Genomic DNA, 9,766 nt, shown 5'->3' on the forward strand with positions numbered 1-9,766 from the left:
TTTTTTTTTTTTTTTGAGTTAGAGTCTCATTCCATCACCCAGGCTGGAGTGCAGTGGCACGCTCACAGCCACCCCAGCGTCGATCTACTGGGCTAAGGTGATCCTTCCGCCTCAGTCTTCCAAGTAGCTGGAACTACAAGCATGTGCTTCACGCCCAGGTCTCACCAAGTTGCCAGGGCTGTTCTCAAACCCGTGGGCTCAGGCAATCCCTCCCCTCAACCGCCCAAAGTGCTGGGATGACAGGCTTGAGCCACCGCGCCTGGCCCCTTCCTCTCTTCTTGCCAAATTTTGCCCAGTCCTCCAGATTGAGTGCAACACTGCCTCTGGCCCTGCTTCTCCACACACTCTGATTTTTTCCCTTCTCTGAATCCTGGAAGGGTACTTGGTTTTCTGCACTAGTTGCTTGGCCTGTCTCGTGCATCACCTTGGATTCTTTTTTCTTTTTTAGTTGCTCTCTGGATCTTATGCTCACCCAGTGAGACTGAAAACTCCTTTGAGGCAGGAGCAAACAGGTCCTGTCCTGCACTGGACAACTCTTGGCTCGATAAATGCAGTTGTTCATTAGGGTTTTCTAAGGCAGGTAACTTCAGTGCCTTAGGTGTTCGAGACCTATGTCCATGTGTGTAGAGAACCATCAGAACTTGGAAGACTCACAATACTAAAATGTGTCCCACCATGCTCATCTCCCCTGAGCCTGGCTCCACAGCTCCCAGCACCCTCCCTACCCCACCTGCCCCTCACAGTGCATGCCTCTTCTCTGCGCACACACACAGATGCTTCTCAACTTGCAGACTTCCATCTGTTACACAGCTTTGCTCCAAATCCGAAACAGGTTAGCCCCGCCAATGCCGACAGACAGCAGTGCCGCTGGGTTCAGGAATAAATGGCCTTGCCAAGATCCTTGAACTCCGCCTGCTCCTTGAGCCTCTGCCCTGTCTCCTTCCTGTCACTGACCATTCCTTTTTTAAAAGTTCTTTGTAGACGTATTTGCTCCTTGGAACCTAGTTTCTGCCCTCACCGAGGGCCACATTTAACTTGACTCTATGTTGGGTCAAGTGTTTGTTGTTCTGCATTTTATTTTATTGGTTCTTAATTATATTTCTTGTTTCTTATTGGGAAAAAGGGTGATTTTTTTTTTGTTGAACTATATTTGTAGTTAGGGTAAAGAAATGCTGCAGTAACAAACACAACCCTGAAAACTCAATCGCTGGCTTCATATTATCAAGTTTCTTTCTTTTTTTTTTTTTGAGTTGGAGTCTCACTCTGTCGCCCACACTGGAGTGCAGTGGCCACTCCCGGCCACCGCAGCCTCGACCTGCTGGGCTCCGGCGATCCTTCCGCCTCAGCCTTCCAAGTAGCCGGAATTACAGGCATGCGCTACCACGCCCGGCTGATTTTTTTGATTTATTGTAGAGATGAGGTCTCGCTGCCCAGGCGGGTCTCGAACCCGCGGGCTAGGCAATCCACTCACCTCAGCCACCCAAAGGCGCGGGATTACAGGCTGAGCCACCGAGCCCGGCTGTCAAGTTTCTTTCTTGATCACCTCCCAGTCCAGGGTAGGTCAGGACAAAGTTTCCTTCCATGCTGTGGTTCTGGCAATTCTGACATCTTTCAGACTCTCCACTGGATCCACTCCAGTCAGCCAACAAAGGAAAAGAGACATGGTAGAGAAAATACTTGTTCCTTAACCTCCTGAGCTTGAAGATGACATTTCCACTCTATTGGCCAAAACTCAATGACACGCTTGCATCTAACGGCAAGGAACTCTGAGAAGTTTACACGTCTTGCGTGCTGAGGACTGGCTCTGGCTGGACTCTTCTAACAACTGCTACCACACTCCATCACTCTGTCTTCTAGCTGCTTCCTCGTTTTATCTATTTTGTGGAAGCTATTCTTGTTTTTTTTCTGTAAGAGATTCCTTATGGAGCACACTGACTTCCTGTTCTTTTTGGACCAATGCTTGTAAGGACTCTGGCTTACCTCTCATCTAAGGTTCTTTATTGATTGTTTTGTTTCGTTCTGCCCCGTCTTATTATTTGTCCTTTTTCTTGGTTTTTTAACCAATGTATTGCTGGAGTACATCTTTAACTAAAATCCTCAAAGAGGATACTTGAAACTTATCTTCATTAGATAATTAGGTTTCCTGAGGGCAGGCCTCTGGCATGTTTATTGTTGTATTACTATTGCCTAAATGCCGAAATAGGTGCTTGAGAAATATTTGCTGACTGGGTAAAAACTTTCGGAATGTTCCACATGTTTAAAATGACTTTAACAATAATTTTTTGTTCAGAAAATGTTACTTTTGGCTTTGCTTTTAAAATCTTTATTTTTACCTTCACCAGTAGTAATTTGATTGGCTGTAGAGTTTTAGAGTCAAAATTATTTTTCTTCAAAAATTTGAAAGAAGTATGCCTTTGTCTCCTACATTTAATACTATTTGGATTATTTTTGCTTTTCTTTTTATTTTTCTTTGTTTATTTGCTTAGTCAGAGTCTCACTCTGTTGCCCAGGCTGGAGTATAGTGGTGCAATCACGGCTTACCACAGCCTCGATCTCCTGGGCTCAGGCAATCCTTCTGCCTCAGTCTTGTGTGTAGCTGGGACTACAGGTGCACACCACTACTCTTGGCTATTTTTTATTTTTTGTAGAGACATAGTCTCACTATGTTGCCCAGGCTGGTCTCAAACTTCTGGGCTCAAGCAATTCTCCCACCTCAGCCTCCCAAGGTACTGGGATTATAGGCGTCAGCCACCGCACTAGATCTCTCATGTCTTTATAGATTACATTTTTCCTCCCTTAAAGCTTTTATATTCTTTTATTTTACAAGATGCTTTGAAATTTCATGATGATGGGTCTATGTGATGGAATTTTAGAAAATCATTTAATGTACTTAGCGCCTCCTAGGTCTTTTCAGTTTGAACACTCACACTCTCTTCATTTCTGGAAGTTTTATTTTTTATAATTATTTTCTGTCCTCAAGAAACTCCCATTTTTCCTGTTTTCTGTCTTTATATCCCATATTTTCTGTCTTTATGATTTGTTTGTTTTCCATATTCTGGGAGATTTCCTCAACTTTCAATGAATCTTTTTGGAGGGCTATGAAGTTTTTAATTTTGAGAATTTTTTCTTCTTTGTTCTTTTGTAAAAATTTCTGGTTAAGACCCCTCTGCTTAAATGCCTCATATCACTTTTATTATCACTAATTAGACTTTTTAAAAAATATCTGTCTCATCTGAAGTTAATTTTTCTTATTCTCCATCTTAACCTTTATTTTTCTTGTTGCTGATTTTTACACTGTGTCCTGGTTGCGTGTTTAAATTTAATAATAATGAACTCAAGTTCCAGAAGCTCTGTGTGCTTGAGAATGTATGGAGCCACCAGTTTAGCAGCGGGTGGAATTAACAGGCAGGCAGTTGTCAAGCTGGCTTGTCTCAGATCATTTGATTTCCTGAGAGGAATGTCTTTTCGGTTTTTCTCAGGGCCAATGTCAGACTGTGCCCTCCTGTCCCAGCGTGTGGGCGTCAGGAATGGGAAGGCTGCCTGTTGCATACACGAACCGTCTGGTGATCTACCTGGCTCCAACCCGCTTCTTTTTCTGGATCTCTGATGTACTTGCTGAGTCTGAACGGGGAGCCTTTGTAAAATTCTCCAGATCAAGGACTTCCTGCCGCACAGCAAGCCCTTCCTGGTTCATTCTAGGCCAAAGCTCTACCCACTGTGCATCATCCATTGATGGCCCCCTGCCATTTTTTGTCTTCCAGAATTGCTTCTGTTCCTCCATATCTTTACTATTACAGATGAACTTTCTTTTCAAACTCCTGCGTAATTTAGTGGTGCCTCGGAAGGACTGAAGGGGAGTACATGTATGTGGTGTGCTATCTTGAACTGGAAAACAGCCCCCAGATGGTTCTGATGACCAGCCAAGTTTGGGAGACACTGACCTAAAATGTGTTTGGTTCTCACTTTCTCTTTGTTTGAAGCACTGGGCATTTATTGCTTTATAAGTCTGTACGTTCTCTGGCACGTTTTTCCAAGAAGTTGATCACTTCCACCAGAGTGGAAACATTTCTGACTGCTGCTGGGTCTTGGCTTACTTTGCTTTGTCCAGCCTCTTGCATGGTGTAAGGCACGTCTTAGATGGTCACTAAATTCCTAGTGGATAAAGAATCGACGAATGAGTGAGTGAAGGAGTGATGTGCATTCAAGTAAGTGCTTCGTCTAGTTTTATTTTGATTCCACTTACTCAGTGTTTTTTGAAATAAAACTTGTCAGCTATATGCAGCCATTTGGGATGACTTCCTTTTTAAAATAGATACAGTGATTCATTTTTATTTTTTAAAGACTTTTCCATTTCCAAGAGCTCTATTTCCAGGAACACTTTAGAATGCACAAGCTTTCAGCTTGCAAATGGTTTCCTTTGCATCTCATCCCAGGAATAGCTTGTATGAATCTATTCTGTCAAGTGAGGCTTCTTGTGGGAGTCTCCTATTTTGGTCCAATGCTTACCTCAAATAGAACCCATGTGGGTGACTTCTGCTTGAAACCCAAGCTTGCTCTTGTAAATAACAGGATTAAAAGCAAACATACCTCAGTATTCACTGCTCCATATCTCGGACCTAAATAACAAAATAAACATGTCTATTAAAGTATATTAGGGGATAAAAATGTTAAAACCCTGATCCATTTCTGTTGGTCTCTAAAGTGAGTCTAAATGTTTAATAAATAACGTGCATCAGCCTTATCTTGATGGACTGTGTTTTAATGAATGCTGGAATAGAGACACTGGGATTAAAAAATAGGGAAAGAAAGAGTAAAGCAAACAGACGTATTGAAGAATTATTTTCTGACTTGAGAAAAATGTCTTTACCACATACCTGATTTTTTATTGAGATAGTAAAAGGTTTTAGTCAGTTTCAATAGTGACTGTTTTCTCCAATAAGCAAGTACTTTTGTTGATTTATTATTATTATTGAGTCAGAGTCTGACTCTGTCACCCACACTGGAGTGCAGTGGCACAATCACAGTCACTGTAGCCTTGACCTGCTTGGCTCAGGTGATCCTTCCGTCTTAGCCTCCCAAGTAACTGGAACCACTGATGCACGCCACCATGCCTGGCTAGTTTTTATAAGTTTATTTACTATAAAGATGAGGTCTCGCCAAGTTGCCCAGGTTGGTCTCGAACCCTGGGCTCAGACAGTCCTCTCGCTTTTGCCTCCCAAAGCGCTGGGATTACGGGCATGAGCTCCTGTACCTGGCCAGTGTTTTTATTTTCTACAGACAATCTAGGTATTACAGATGGTGCTTAATCCATTCGGAATTGTAAAGATACAGGCCACAATATCTAGAATGTGGGAAGTTCTGCAGGTCAAATGAGTATAAATTGCTCTCGTTACTTGGCTTGAAAGGAAGTGCTCAGCTGCTCCAAGGAGAATCAACTGCGAAGGCTGAAGCAGAAGCTCAGCGACCTGTTGGGAGCGACTGCACCATCCAGCAAGGGATGGTGGGGAGGTGGACGAGGACGTTGGTGGACGAGAAGAGGCCAGATTTGAACACATGCTGAGGTTCAGAGTCAACATGATTTGCTGACGGATTATATTAGAGTGTGAGAGAAAACAACAGAGCCAATGATGACTCAAGGATTTTCCCTGAATCCCTGGAGCTGCCACTAACTGAAACAAGAGACTATAGGGGACGGAGGTTTCCCAAGGACAATCAGGAGTTCTGCTTGGGGCAGGGGACATTGGAGATGTTTATGAGACACCCAGAGGGTAGACAGCTGGAAATACCATCCCAGAGCTTGTGGATGAATTCTGGGTCGGAGGTGTACACGTGGTAGTCTTCAGGGTATACTCATGTGTTAAACAGTTTGAATAAATTAGATCATCAAGTGAGGGACTGTAGATGGAGTAAGGAAGAGATCTGTTGTTTCAAAAACATTAGGGAGCTGGGCACAGTGGCTCATGCCTGTAGTCCCAGCACTTTGGGAGGCTGGCACGGGAGGACTGCTTGAGCCCAGGAGTTTGAAACCAGCCTAGGCAATACAGCGAGGCCTTGTCTCTACAAAATAATAATAATAATAAAAAAGCTGGGCATGGTGATGCATGCCTGTATTATCAACTACTCAGGAGGCTGAGGCAGGAGGTTTACCTGAGCCCAGCAGATCGAGACTGCAGTGAGCTGTGAGCGTGTGCCACTGCACTCCAGCCTGGGCTCCAACTCAAAAAAACAAGAAATTAAATTTAATTTTAAAAAACACATATTGTGGAACAAACACCTCCAAAATGTAGTGACTTAAAACAATAACCATTTCCTCTCCTGGGTTTGGAGTGGGTGAGGGTTGCCTGATCTAGGCGGGGCTTGACTGTGGTCACTTGCTTCTGCCCCATGTGTCTATCATCCTTCTCCTAGAGGCAGGGGACTAGCTGAGGCATGTTTTCTCTATGGTAACATCAGAAAGCACAAGAAAAAAAAGCAAACACATATCAGGCCTTTTGCGGTCTTGGCTCAGAACTGGCACAGCGTCACTGCTTCCCTGTTCTATTGGCCAAGTAAGTCATAGAGCTGAAACCAAAGTCAGGGTTCAGCACAATTATAAAGCCAAGGCATTGACAAAGGAAAGGGTAAGAGATTTGAGTTCCATGATGCAAACTTTCACGTGTACAAGGACTAAGTCCTGGGGCATTTTAGCCTTAAAAGTTGAAGCATAAATCCCACATCTAATCAGGGACCAAACACAAAGAGTATTCTGGATATAATCTTAACCTTTGCCCTCACTTGCCTTAATGAACTTGATTGAAAACACCAATTCTTTGATTCCTGGCAAAGGAATGAAAACATTGACTCCATATTAGTAGCTACAAAGAAAGTCTGTCGCATGATGGTCCCAAGATGCCAACATGTGCCATCTATCAGTCCAAAGAGAAAATGAAATAAGACAAAACACACCTTGAAGAAGAAAATAAGGAGACAGCCACATCTGAAATTGGAAAAACAAAGCTTCATCCCCAAGAGTAGTGTCCGATGAGGCAACTCACATGAACGCATTAAACCATATTGAACAGACATCAGAAGCTCAGCATCAAGCAGCCTGTTATAATTTTAAATAGACCCTAACCAACCCTTGTTTTTCAAGCTGCTGAGATGAACAATATGCATTTTACTGTTTTTTTTTAAATTTGGGAACAGAATTTTGTTTTTTACTGTGACAACTATTTTACAACGGATACAATTTCCAGGTTTTTGAATTTCTTTACAAGTGAGGAAGCAAAGGAAAAAAATTCGTGTTAGGGATATAATCTGCTGTTATCAGCTTAGGCTACAAGCCTGGACTTGGAAAAATAGTGAATCAGAAAATGTGGTACAAGTGCTTGCACACTATCTTATATTTTAAGCTGCTTTTGCTAGATCCAGAGGTTTTTAGAGCTCAAGGGGCCTCAGAGATGATAATCACCTAATTTTATACATGAAGTAACAGCGGCCCAGAGAGGTTAACCTGATTCTTTGACCATAAAAGAACTGGATCATGTGGGTTGGAACCCAGCAGCAACACAAGAAGCAGCTGTGGGAGGCTCTTCCCTGACTCCGCCCATGCCATCTCCCCTGAACCTCTCTTCCTCCAGTAAACCATCTAGTAAAAGATGTGATTTGCTGAGCAGCCCGGGCTCCAGACAAGTTCCCCCAGGCGCCTCCTACCCTCAACCAGCCCAGTGTGGAAACCCTGGCATGACCACTCCATTTCTGGGAATAACCTGCCTTCCCTGTTATAGAGTGAATGCTTGTGCTTCCCCTAAATTGTCTGTTGAAACCCCACCCCCTAATGTGATGGTATGGGGGGGCGCTTTGGGAGATAATTAGGCCTAGATTAGGCCATGAGGATGGAGCCCCCAGTAACAGGATTCATGTCTTTATAAGAATCCTGAGCGAGCTTCCTTCCTCTCTCTCCACCATTTGAGAGTATCATGTCAGCAATCTGCAGTCCTGTAGAGGGCTGTCACCAGAATCCAACCATGCTGGCATTCTGATCTCAGACTTCCAGCCTCCACAACTGTAAGAAATAAACTTGTTGTTTATAAGCCACCCAGCCTATGGTATTTTGTTATAGCAGCTTGGACAGACTAAGACATTCACCATCCCTGGTGTCTAGAGGTTTATGGGCCTAGAAGAATAGGAGGATGTGCTGGTATCCTGTTGTCTCTTTTGTTCCCTTTATCTTCATATGTCTCTCTGTCTAACACTTAGGGCCAGATTTTGGAGACAGTGCTTATGTTTATCTCTGCTAAACAATCCATCTCTTCTTCCCTATAGGCATTAACTAGTTGGCCTATTTAAGCTTAATTTCTTCTTGGGAGTTGAAATTATTATTATTATTATTATTAGCCAGCATCTTTTACAGCACTAGCAACCTAGGGCCTTCTCAAGACCTTTCTTGAGAATGTAGTGCTTTTCCCTCTTTTATCTTAAGATTGTCCTGTGAAGTTCAGGAAATGATTCCTTTGCTCTCACACAATATCTAAAATGTAACGCGTTCTGATGCAGCCTCTTACCGATGCTGTCAAAGACAAACACAGTCAGACACTGGTTAAAGTGGTAAGGACAGATTTTAGTCAGTAATATACTACTGGAGTGGGGAAGAGGGTCCAAGCATGAACTGAACTCAAACTCAATCTGTACAGAGGTTACTGGGCATTTTAAAGGGAGAATGAAGGAGTAGGGAGGGGATGAGCTGGGTCTCAGTAGAGCAAGGGAAGTGAAAAGTTACAGAGGGTTGTCCAGTGTAAATGCAATTAGGCCAGCTGTGTCTACTAGCTAGCCTCCCACAGAGACTTAGAGACAGAGGTCCTGCCCCTTCTGGTGATCACGTTTTAAAGGAACGGTTTTCAGATCCTTGAGAAAGACACTCCTGAGTTTCAGGAGACACATGAACACTTCAAAGGGACATGAGAGGGGTTCACAATTGTGAGCTCTATTTTGAAAGGGCTCTAAGAAAAGAAGGGCGGGACCTATCTTCAGCTGTTGGCTAGAACAAACAGTAAATTCTTCTGACAGCCTTGAGTCTGTCTCTTCAGCCAAGCACTCTAAGGGGAGGAGCACTTTAAGGTAGGGACACCCTGGGGATGCAGCCTTGAGCTGTTAGAAGCTATGCTTAAGTCTTTTGATGTGGTGGTAGACGGATGGGCCATATCATTTGTGTTGAGAGACCACAGTTCGATAGGCTACGCTTGAGGTATGGTCAAGAAGAGCTAGAGGGCTCGGATTATCCTGGAGTTTGGTCAACAGGGGAATGTTTCACCGGGTAATTTAAACATGCTATCTTATTGTAACTAAAACATTTTGTCAGAGCCCCTGCTCCCTCGCCTGTAAAATGGGAATATTAAAGTCTCAAGCAGCTCTCGGAGCACCTAGCGCAGTGCTGTCCAGTAGAAATGGAAGGCAAGCCGTGCACGTCGTTTTCAAGGTCTTCACGGCCACATTTAACACAAAAGTGAAAATAAACAGGAAGCATTTACGTTAGCGATGTACTTCATTTACCCTGACGTACTCCGGATATTACCACTTCAACATGTTGCAAACGTCAAAAACGACACCCTTGTCATCGCTCTAAGTCCGCGAGGGCCGGCGTGCCGCCCCACCCGCAGCGCCTCGCGGCCCTGAGCCACGTGCGGCCACAGCATCCCGGGCCCGGGTCTGGACGAGCGGGCGGCGCGCCTTGATGACGTAGCCGGGCGTCGCGGAGCGTGCGTCCTGGACGCCCTCGGCTTCCGTAGGC

This window comes from Carlito syrichta, unplaced genomic scaffold, assembly GCF_000164805.1.
Source record: "Carlito syrichta isolate Samal-C Ts95f unplaced genomic scaffold, Tarsius_syrichta-2.0.1 Scaffold135982, whole genome shotgun sequence".
Lineage (NCBI taxonomy): Eukaryota > Metazoa > Chordata > Mammalia > Primates > Tarsiidae > Carlito > Carlito syrichta.